The sequence below is a fragment of the Halyomorpha halys genome, unplaced genomic scaffold (genome assembly GCF_000696795.3).
Source record: "Halyomorpha halys isolate HHAL.00 unplaced genomic scaffold, Hhal_1.1 Scaffold22.1, whole genome shotgun sequence".
Classification (NCBI taxonomy): Eukaryota; Metazoa; Arthropoda; class Insecta; order Hemiptera; family Pentatomidae; genus Halyomorpha; species Halyomorpha halys.
This window is the reverse complement of record NW_027104816.1, coordinates 1,651,728-1,661,103: the sequence shown is the minus strand read 5'-3', so window position 1 is coordinate 1,661,103 and position 9,376 is coordinate 1,651,728. Positions and strand designations below refer to the sequence as shown.

Here is a 9,376-nt window from a genome sequence, read left to right as displayed (position 1 = left end):
AAAACAAAAGATGGTCGGTGTGCGATTAAAATAACTCGAATATTAAATAAACTATTTATTATGATCGAACGCGCTATACCACACGTTGGAGGACTACCAGGACATAATAGTACAAGAGCCCAAGAAGAGAAAAAAGGGAATTATTTAACTCCAATTTTTGATTACTTTAATGAAAACTATGTCTGATTACTAGTCGAAATAAGTGAGTCTGCCAAGTATAGGTAAGGTAAAAAAAAAATTGCGGCTGTTTCAAAGTAAAAAAAAACATTTCATTCGGAGCTTTATATCATTAAAACTACCATAAAAAAAACAAAACAAAAAACAGAAAACCTAAGAGTAAATTTTTCATCACATTTGTTTTGTTGATTTGTATATAATTTTCTATTTACTCATATTTACATAATTTTAAATGTCTTAATTTACTTTTTTGTATCTTATTATGTCAAAATATTATTAGTTATTTTTGTATCTTTTTAGCCATGATGAAGCTCTACAAAGTGGGGCGAAATGTCAGCAGATAAATAGTTGTTAACTTTTTTTTGTTTTGTTTTTTTATCTTAGCCCCGACCAACTTATTTATAATTTAAAATATTTTAGAGGCTGCTTCAAAAAGTTTTTAAAAAAATATTTTTCTCTAGAAGCTTCGTGTCTTTAAAATTACCAACAATACTAAAAAACATATTAGAACAACATTTAAAGAAGAGTAAATTTTCAAAAAGATGAGCCCTAATAGAACTATTTTCGTTCAATAGTTCCCGATATTTAGCTTTTTAAACACTTCATAAAAAATGTACTTAAAAATCAAAAGTAGTGAATTTATTTTGAGTAGTTTTTTCATTTATAAGATGGTCTTATTCATAATTTAAAAAAAAAATATTAACTTTATTTATTTATAATCTTAACACTCTCTTGAGACAGGTAATATTGTTTAAATAAATAAAATTATATCCATTTTAGTCTCGAAACATTTTTATTCTATTTATAAGTCCGACGTTTCGGCCAATTCGGCCATCCGGCAACCAAAGACAATTTTAATACGATTTCAAACCGAAAAATTTAAAAAACTACTTAATGCAAGCTATTCACCCCAGGTCATTTCTAACTGTCCTCAAATTACCGTAATTAGTCAATTTTTCGCATTAAAATTATTTTTCAAAGTCAACAGTAAAATTCATCACAACAATTGGCACACAAAATGTTATAAATTTTACTGTTGACTGTGAAAAATAATTTTAATTTTTAATTCATTGTTAAAAATTGACTAATTAGGGTGATTTGAGGACTGATAGAACGAACTGGGCAGAATAGCCTGCATGAAAGAGTTTTTTAAATGTGTTCTAAAATTGTATGATGTCAAGATTGTCTTTGAGGATGGCCGAATTGGCCGAAACTTCGGACATATAAATGAAATAAAAATGTTTTGAGACTAAAATGGATAATATAGGGTGTTTTTTTAAGCCCGATAGAACTTGAAATTGTAAAAAATAACACAAAAAATTAAATTGTAATCAAAAATTTTTTTTTATTCGAAAGATCAATACGTGACATTAACATTTGAAAATGATTTCGGGCATATGGGCACCGCGGCTGTTCTTGACGAAGCGCATTCTGGACGTCCAATTTTGGGCCACTTTTTCGAGCACTGCTGGCCGTATGTCACGAATAACACGAACAATGCTGGCCTCCAAGGCGTCAATTGTTGCTGGTTTATCAGCATAAACCAGTGACTTCACGTAGCCCCACAGGAAATAATCGAGAGGTGTCAAATCGCACGACCATATGCGGCAATTTTGCTTATTAAGAAACCCGTTAAGCCAAAAATGCGCCTCATCGCTGAACACAATTTTACAGAATGCGCTTCGTCAAGAACAGCCGCGGTGCCCATATGCCCGAAATCATTTTCAAATGTTAATGTCACGTATTGATCTTTCGAATAAAAAAAAATTTTTGATTACAATTTAATTTTTTGTGTTATTTTTTACAATTTCAAGTTCTATCGGCCTTAAAAAAAACCCTATATATTTTTATATTTAAAAAATATTAACGCTAGAAACGAATAAAATTATCTATAAAAGAATAAAAAATAAAATTCCATTTAGTAATAAAATACCTTGGCAAACATTTTTCTAAGGGATGACCCTTAAAGGATATTGGACTAAGGGCGAACGTGGCGTCCTATTTTTACGGAGAACTCGTTAGGTTAGGAAGGGACGCGTATCGCCAACCAAGCGAGTTACAGTTTGCAAATGGCTGGGCGCACTTCCCTACAGCGTAACATTATAGAGTTAGTAATTTGTTATCCAATGGAAACTCAACGTTAAGGTAGCTACAAGTAGCTTTGTGCCCATTACTTCAATTTTTCTAATTAAATTCAGTGTCCTTGTAGCAATTTTTTTTTCTAATTCAGTTTCTTAAAAAATGCACTAAATTTTGACATTTTAAATAATAATATTATTATTATATGAATATTACCACTTGTAAAGAAAGTAAGTAATACACTTAAATTGAAACCAAATTTCAGTATGTAGTTTAAAAAATTTGAGAAAAAAGTACAATGGAGGGAGTAACTGACGCTTGAAGGCGGGGTCCATTCATTTCGTAGGCGTGGCATCTGGTACGCCATATTTGACAGTTGAGAACTGCTGCAGCACCGCGTATGCCTGAAATAACAAGGCTAGGGGATTAAAGAAAAAAAAAGTTGAGAGTTAATCAAATTGTATTCACATTTTGTTGTTGGTATTTTTTTAAAAATTACAATTAATTCTGAGTAATTTTTTTATTTTAAATATTTAAAATTTAAAATAATACATGGTTAGCAGTTGAGACCCGAGCAATTTCTGTATATAGATATTTACTTATTGTATTTATTATTTGTACAGCTGTAAATAATATTACATTAAATAAAAAAAAAAAAAAAAAGTTCTGCGGTAACTAGAAAAAACGAAATTGATAAGGAAATAAAAGCAAGGTTGAAGGCTCGAAACGCTTGTTATTTTTCAATTTCGAAACTTTTATTTCCTCATCAATTTCACTTTTTCTAGTTATCGTAAATTTTTTTTTTTTTATTTAATGCGATTTACAACTGTACAAATAATAAATACAATAAGTAAATATGTTGTATGTTACATTTACACATGGAAATCGTGGGAAGAAACCACCCAGATTTGAGTTCAATCAGTGATTTAAAATAGAAGGTCTCGTGGTCATCTTTTTTTCGGACGCCTCGAAGGATTATTAGGGATTGTTAAGGATAAGAGATTAAGAATTAATGGGTTAGGATGGGTAAGGTGTTTGGAATGAAAAGACGCATATGTGTTTTGGTTCAAATCTGCAACGAATGGGATGTTAAGGTCGTTGTGGATGAGTTTATTTGAAACGTAATAAGGAACATCAAGGAGCCGTAGAACCTAAATACTTAAACCTATCTACCTGTTCAAACATATTTCCTCCTATATCTATATCACCGAAATTGCTCGCGTTTCTACTGCTAACCATGTATTATTTAAAATTTTAAATATTTAAAATTAAAAAATGACCTAGAATTAGTAGTAATTTAAAAAACAATACCAACAACAAAATGTGAATACACATTGAGTAACTCTCAACTTTTTTTTTCTTTAATCCCCTAGCCTAGTTATTTTTCAATTTCAAAACTGCTTAGTAGCTCGCGCCTTCTATTGAAAAACTTAAAAATTATAATTTACAAAACTATTATCCTTTCCACTGTTCTTTATGGATGCGAGACGTGGCCTCTTATACTAAAGGATGAACAGCGTCTTAAGTTTTTCGAAAATAAAGTATTACGTAAAATATTCGGACCGAAAAAGGATGAATTAACGGGAGAATTTAGAAGGTTACACAACGCTGAATTAAGGGACCTATACCTGGTAAATATACTTCAAGGCATAGCTTTGCGGCGTATAAGATGGGCGTGTAAGGTTGAAGGGCTTAGTTACGAGCGGATCCCTAAAATGGTAATAAACACTTAACCAACGAGTAAGAGGCAGGATCGCGTTAAAACAGATTTAGGGAAATTGGGTTTGGAGGGGCATCACTGGAAGGATGTATGAAGAGAGCGTTTGGTGGTATCGGCATCGAACCTTCGGATTCATTAGACCTTTATTATTATTATTATTAAAATTTAAAAAAAATACTGCTTTTAATTTTTTTTAATAAAGAACTTTTAACTATCATCAACAATTATATATGTTTATTAAACTTTGTATTTTAAAGAGGTGTAAATAGTTGATCGTGGATTAATAAGCGGAGAAGGTGATCGGGGGTTGTGGTCAGCAAAAAAACAGAAATAAACAAAAAATTATTTATTCGTTCCGACATAAACCGCTCCGATAATAAACTAAAACATTTGGAAATACACATTACAATGAACTGAAAATAAAAAATAGTTGATTAATAACTATTAGGAAGTAGACAGTAGCAGATTGATAACAATGAAAGATGAAATATAGTATTATATAGGTAAGAAGATATGACTAAGATAACATATGAAAGTAGTGTCTAAAAAACTAATACACAATATGAATTAATTTTTCTTTCATGCACAATAGTTCAATATGTTGATTCAGATAGTTTTTCAGTTTTTTAGACACTACTTAAAAATCTTACTTTAGAAATATTTTCTAACCTATATAATATTATATTTCATCTTTCATTATTATCAATCTGCAACTGTCTAATTCCATGGTTATTAATCAACTTATTTTTATTCCAATTCTATGTTATGTTTATTTCCAAATTTGTTATAGTATTATTTCTTTTAATTTATATGTTTCTCTGAATGGTTGTTATCTCTTTTTGTTTTATAGACCGGACGAAAACCTGAAATTCAGGTCGAAACTTTGGCACGAATATTTTTTTGTTTAATTACTGACCCCTAGACTATCTCCATTTCTTATATTTTAAGGCTTTCCACATAATGAATTTTTTTTTTTTACTTACTGCTCCTGAAAATACCAAATATAATAATAATTTAATTGAAGACAACGCAAACGATTTCATGGCCAACAATAAACACAATTTATAATAAAATGAATGAATGGAGAAAAAAAAAACATTAAAAAAATTGTGAGACTTAATGTAGGTTTGTCAAGTTCAAGAAAACAAAACCAACATCACGATGGGCTTAAGCCAAGACTGACAAACAAGAGATGTTTACATTACAAGATGACAGTGGACATTAATGAGTACTGGCAGCTCTCTCAACTTATGCAGTACAGAATTCAATTAACCCGTCAATCAAGCAAGCTGTAATTCGAACACTACGGTCTTTGTAACTAAGGATAAAGCTAATTATTATAATAGGAATTGGAAATAAATATTAAATATATATTAAATTTAGAAAATATTTTTTAATAAAGTTTCATTTTTATTAAAGGAATATTAAATTATAAAAGGAAGATGGTATGGTTACGGACAATGAAAACCCAAATATGAAAAGATGGTTGGTGGGAGGGGGGGTGTGGTAAAAATATAACACAAATAAGTTGAAATATAGTGCAAACGTTTCGGATAGAATTCCCAGCCTTTATCAGGACTAAGAACAAAGAACAAGATAACAACCAATGAATACAAAAAGGAATCAAGAAAAATTAAACAGAATGACATAAAGTAAATAATAGTACAGAATGAAATTAATAAAATTTAAGTGATGACAACATAATTAAGGAAATAAAGTAAAAATTTTAAGTTATATAATGCAAAGGAATATGAATTTTTTTTTTTTATTAAATATGTAACCATAATATTAGATAAAGAAACAAAATTTGAAGTAAAGTTAGACAACAGAATGAATAAAAAATATAATAATAACAATATATGGTGAACATAACTAATATAAACTAAAATAATTAATTATTTAAAAACAATTTTGATCCTTTTTCTCAACTTTATTCTTTTTAAACTTCCAACGTTTCGACCACTTAGGTCATTTTCAAGGATACCTCTATTTTGTTTTAATTTTTTCCTTTAAAATTGCCGGCTAATTGCCTTGGTCCCATTTAATTTTTTCTATATAATTCTTATCCTAAATTTAAAACTTTTATTAACCACTTTTCTTTCTATCATTTACCCTTGCAAAGGATAAGAATTATATAGAAAAAATTAAATGGGACAAAGGCAATTAGCCTTTTTTTAAAAAATATTTTAAAAATTTTAAAGAAAAAAATGAAAACAAAATAGAGGTATCCTTGAAAATGACCTAAGTGGTCGAAACGTTGGAAGTTTAAAAAGAATAAAGTTGAGAAAAAGGATCAAAATTGTTTTTAAATAAGCTAAACCACTCTCAAACAAATATATTAATAAAACATTATATAATAATTAATTATAATTGAACTAATATAACTTAAAAAAACAAAAAAACAAATAGTTGTAATTCTTTTATTACGAGGGAATGCTGGGCTTTATCAAGGCAAAAAAAAAGAAGATAAAAACCCTTAAATGGGGTACAAATAAATGAAAATGTAAATTAAGAATTAAAAAAAAAAAAAACGAACTTCAAAACACATAAAACCTTTGAAAAATCCATATCGAAATTTTACCCTATTAATAAATTTTCATTACCTATTAATGGCTAAAAAGTAAAAAAAAAACTTTGCAGATAAAAATCACTGTTTTATATATTTAAAATAAATATATCAATGTACTCACGGCTGAAAATGTATGAACATCACTCACCTGAAAAAAAAAATATTTTGATTACTAAATAAATATAAAACAGAAAGTATACATCATAAATATCACATAAATATAAACTTAAAACTATAATTTTTTTTTTTGCTAATAAATTTATTGAAATTTAGAATTGTATATTACATAATTCATTTAGTAAATATGGTCTTAGTTAAAATGGAGCGTTACAGGCGTGTAGAGCAACTACCCATTGGTGACATTTTACATTAGCTGGTCTCGTGGCCATCTTCTTTTCAGGCGCCTAGGAGGATTGTCAGGAATGGAAGAGAATGCAAGGTTAGAAAATAGGGGGGTTGAGAAAACTACTTCAATAAAATACACACAATTTTAGAACAAGTGCCTATATCATTCACAGCCAGGCAACTCTTAAGCACTGACTAATCGCGTTCCTACGGAGGTTAAATATAAATGACCAACTTCACTTCCTCAATACAATACAATTCAAACAAAAGTAAGAACATTCGATGAAATATCATTCATAACAATTTAACTTATGTACTTTTAAAGATAGAAATCAAGTTATCAAGAACACCTTATAAATAAAATATATCTTTTGGTAAAAAAGATCTGGGAAATTGAAGAAATCCCTGAGGAATGGATGGAGTGTCTACTTATTCCTGTTCACAAAAAGGAGCCGCGGACGGATTGTGATAACTATCCAGGAATCTCACTCCTTTCTGTATGTTATAAAATTACTACATAGATACTACATACAATTAGTATAAACAAATAAACTCATTCACAAAGACCTTAACATCCCATTCGTTGCAGATTTGACCCAAAACATTACATAAATATGCGTCTTTTCATTCCAAACTCCCTAACCATCCTAACCCATTAATTCTTAATCTTTCATCCTTAACAATCCCTGATAATCCTCCGAGGCGTCTGAAAAGAAGATGGCCATGGGACCTTCTAATTTAAATTAATGTTTGAAGTACCACCAATAGGTGGTTCCTTCCCAAGATTTTCAGGTGTATATGAAACATACAACATATTTACTTATTGTATTATTTTGTACAGTTGTAAATTACATTAAATAAATAATTAAAAAAAAAAAAAATTTAGCTCGCACCTTCTGAACAAAAACTTGAAAGTTAGAAACACAAAGCTATTATCGTTCCCACTAATCTTTATCTATGCAAAACATGGGTTCTTACACTAAGGGAAGAACAGCGCCTAAAGGTTTTCGAAAATAAAATATATGCAAAATATTCGGACCGAAAAAGGAAGAATCCAGAAGGCTACTCAACGCTGCAACAAACTAAGGGAACTGCAGTTAATAAATACTGCAACTATGAGACATATTCATGATAAATTCTAATTCTCGAATTAAATACGGATAAAACAAAATGGTTAGCGGTAGATGCGGGACGAATTTCGGAGATGTACATATGGAAGGAAATATATTTGAACAGGTAGATAGGTTTAAGTATTTTGGTTATATAGTAACTAGGAAATACTAAATTGATGAGGAAATACAAGCGAGGCTAAAAGTGAGAAGTTCTAGTTATTTATTAATTTCGAAATTGCTTTGCTCGCGCCTTCTATCCACAAACATAAAAGTTAGAATTTACACAACTATTCATGCACACTAAAGGAAGAACGTTACCTTAAGGTTTTTGAAAATAAAGTATTACGTAAAATATTTGGACCGAAAAAGGATGAGTTACAAACATAATTTAGAAGGCTACACACCACTGAATGGAAAGAATTGGACCTGGTAAATATAATTCAAGTTATAGCATTGTGGCGAATCTTATCGCCGTGTTTTAAATCCTAATAAACACAGAACCGACGGGTAAACGTCCGAAGGGTAGTTTTTTAAGGGACACAACTTTAGATGTATAAAGTTTTGTTATATTCGGAGATATTTTTAGCTCTTAGATAATTATTCAAACTTTCTTTTTTATCTTTTTATTATAACTATAAATAAAATAAAGCAGTGATTCATGATGGAAACTATATATAAATTGTAGAACATTAAATACTACTTTGTAAGAAAGCCTAACATCATGAATACGAACCAGAAAAAACTCTATAAAGTTTTTTAAAATAAGTGTTACATAAAATATTCGAATCGAAAAAGGATGAGTTAACAGGATAATTAATCCATCTATTATCATTTTTATCTATTACTTTATTGAAGTTTTACATGTTTTTTTGGTTTTTTTTTTTACATCCCCTAATGGCATAAAAAAACTCCCTGGACATTTTTAACATACGCAGGAGGGGGTTATCTTAAGACAACCAACCTATTTTAACCATAGTGGGGGATCAAATTTTCATTTCCACAGAAATGAAAAAAGTGTACCGGCAACGCCACAGTTCTCAGGTGGAAAGACCTGCCCCTCAACCTCCTGAGCTACGTACCGACCGAATCGAGGGAACTTAATAACGCTAATAAATCTAAACGCCCGAGAGGTAGACCGAAACAAAGATGAGAGAATTTCATGAAAGGAATATAGTCCGGGTGCGGTCAAGAGAAACTTAAATAGTAGAAATATACTAATTTAATGAGCCAACGTTTCGCCCCACGTTGCAGGGCTTCTTCAGGGCTAAAAAAGATACAAACACATAGTTACAAAAGGAAAACAAAAACCTAAGTGTAAAATAACAGGGGTATAAAATGTAAAAAAGTAAGATATAATAAGAAAAATAAAAGCTA

The 9,376-nt window shown here is 29.8% G+C and overlaps 1 long non-coding RNA gene across 1 annotated transcript in view; it reads right to left on the bottom strand.

Annotated features, from left to right (window-relative positions):
- Nucleotides 1-6,540: 6,540 nt before the first annotated feature.
- LOC136795311 (uncharacterized) overlaps nt 6,541-9,376 on the bottom strand; it is a 707,978-nt gene continuing 705,142 nt past the window's right edge. The window contains exon 7 of the long non-coding RNA XR_010842895.1: nt 6,541-6,693. This is a non-coding gene — a long non-coding RNA (uncharacterized lncRNA). The remainder of the gene's footprint in view (nt 6,694-9,376) is intronic.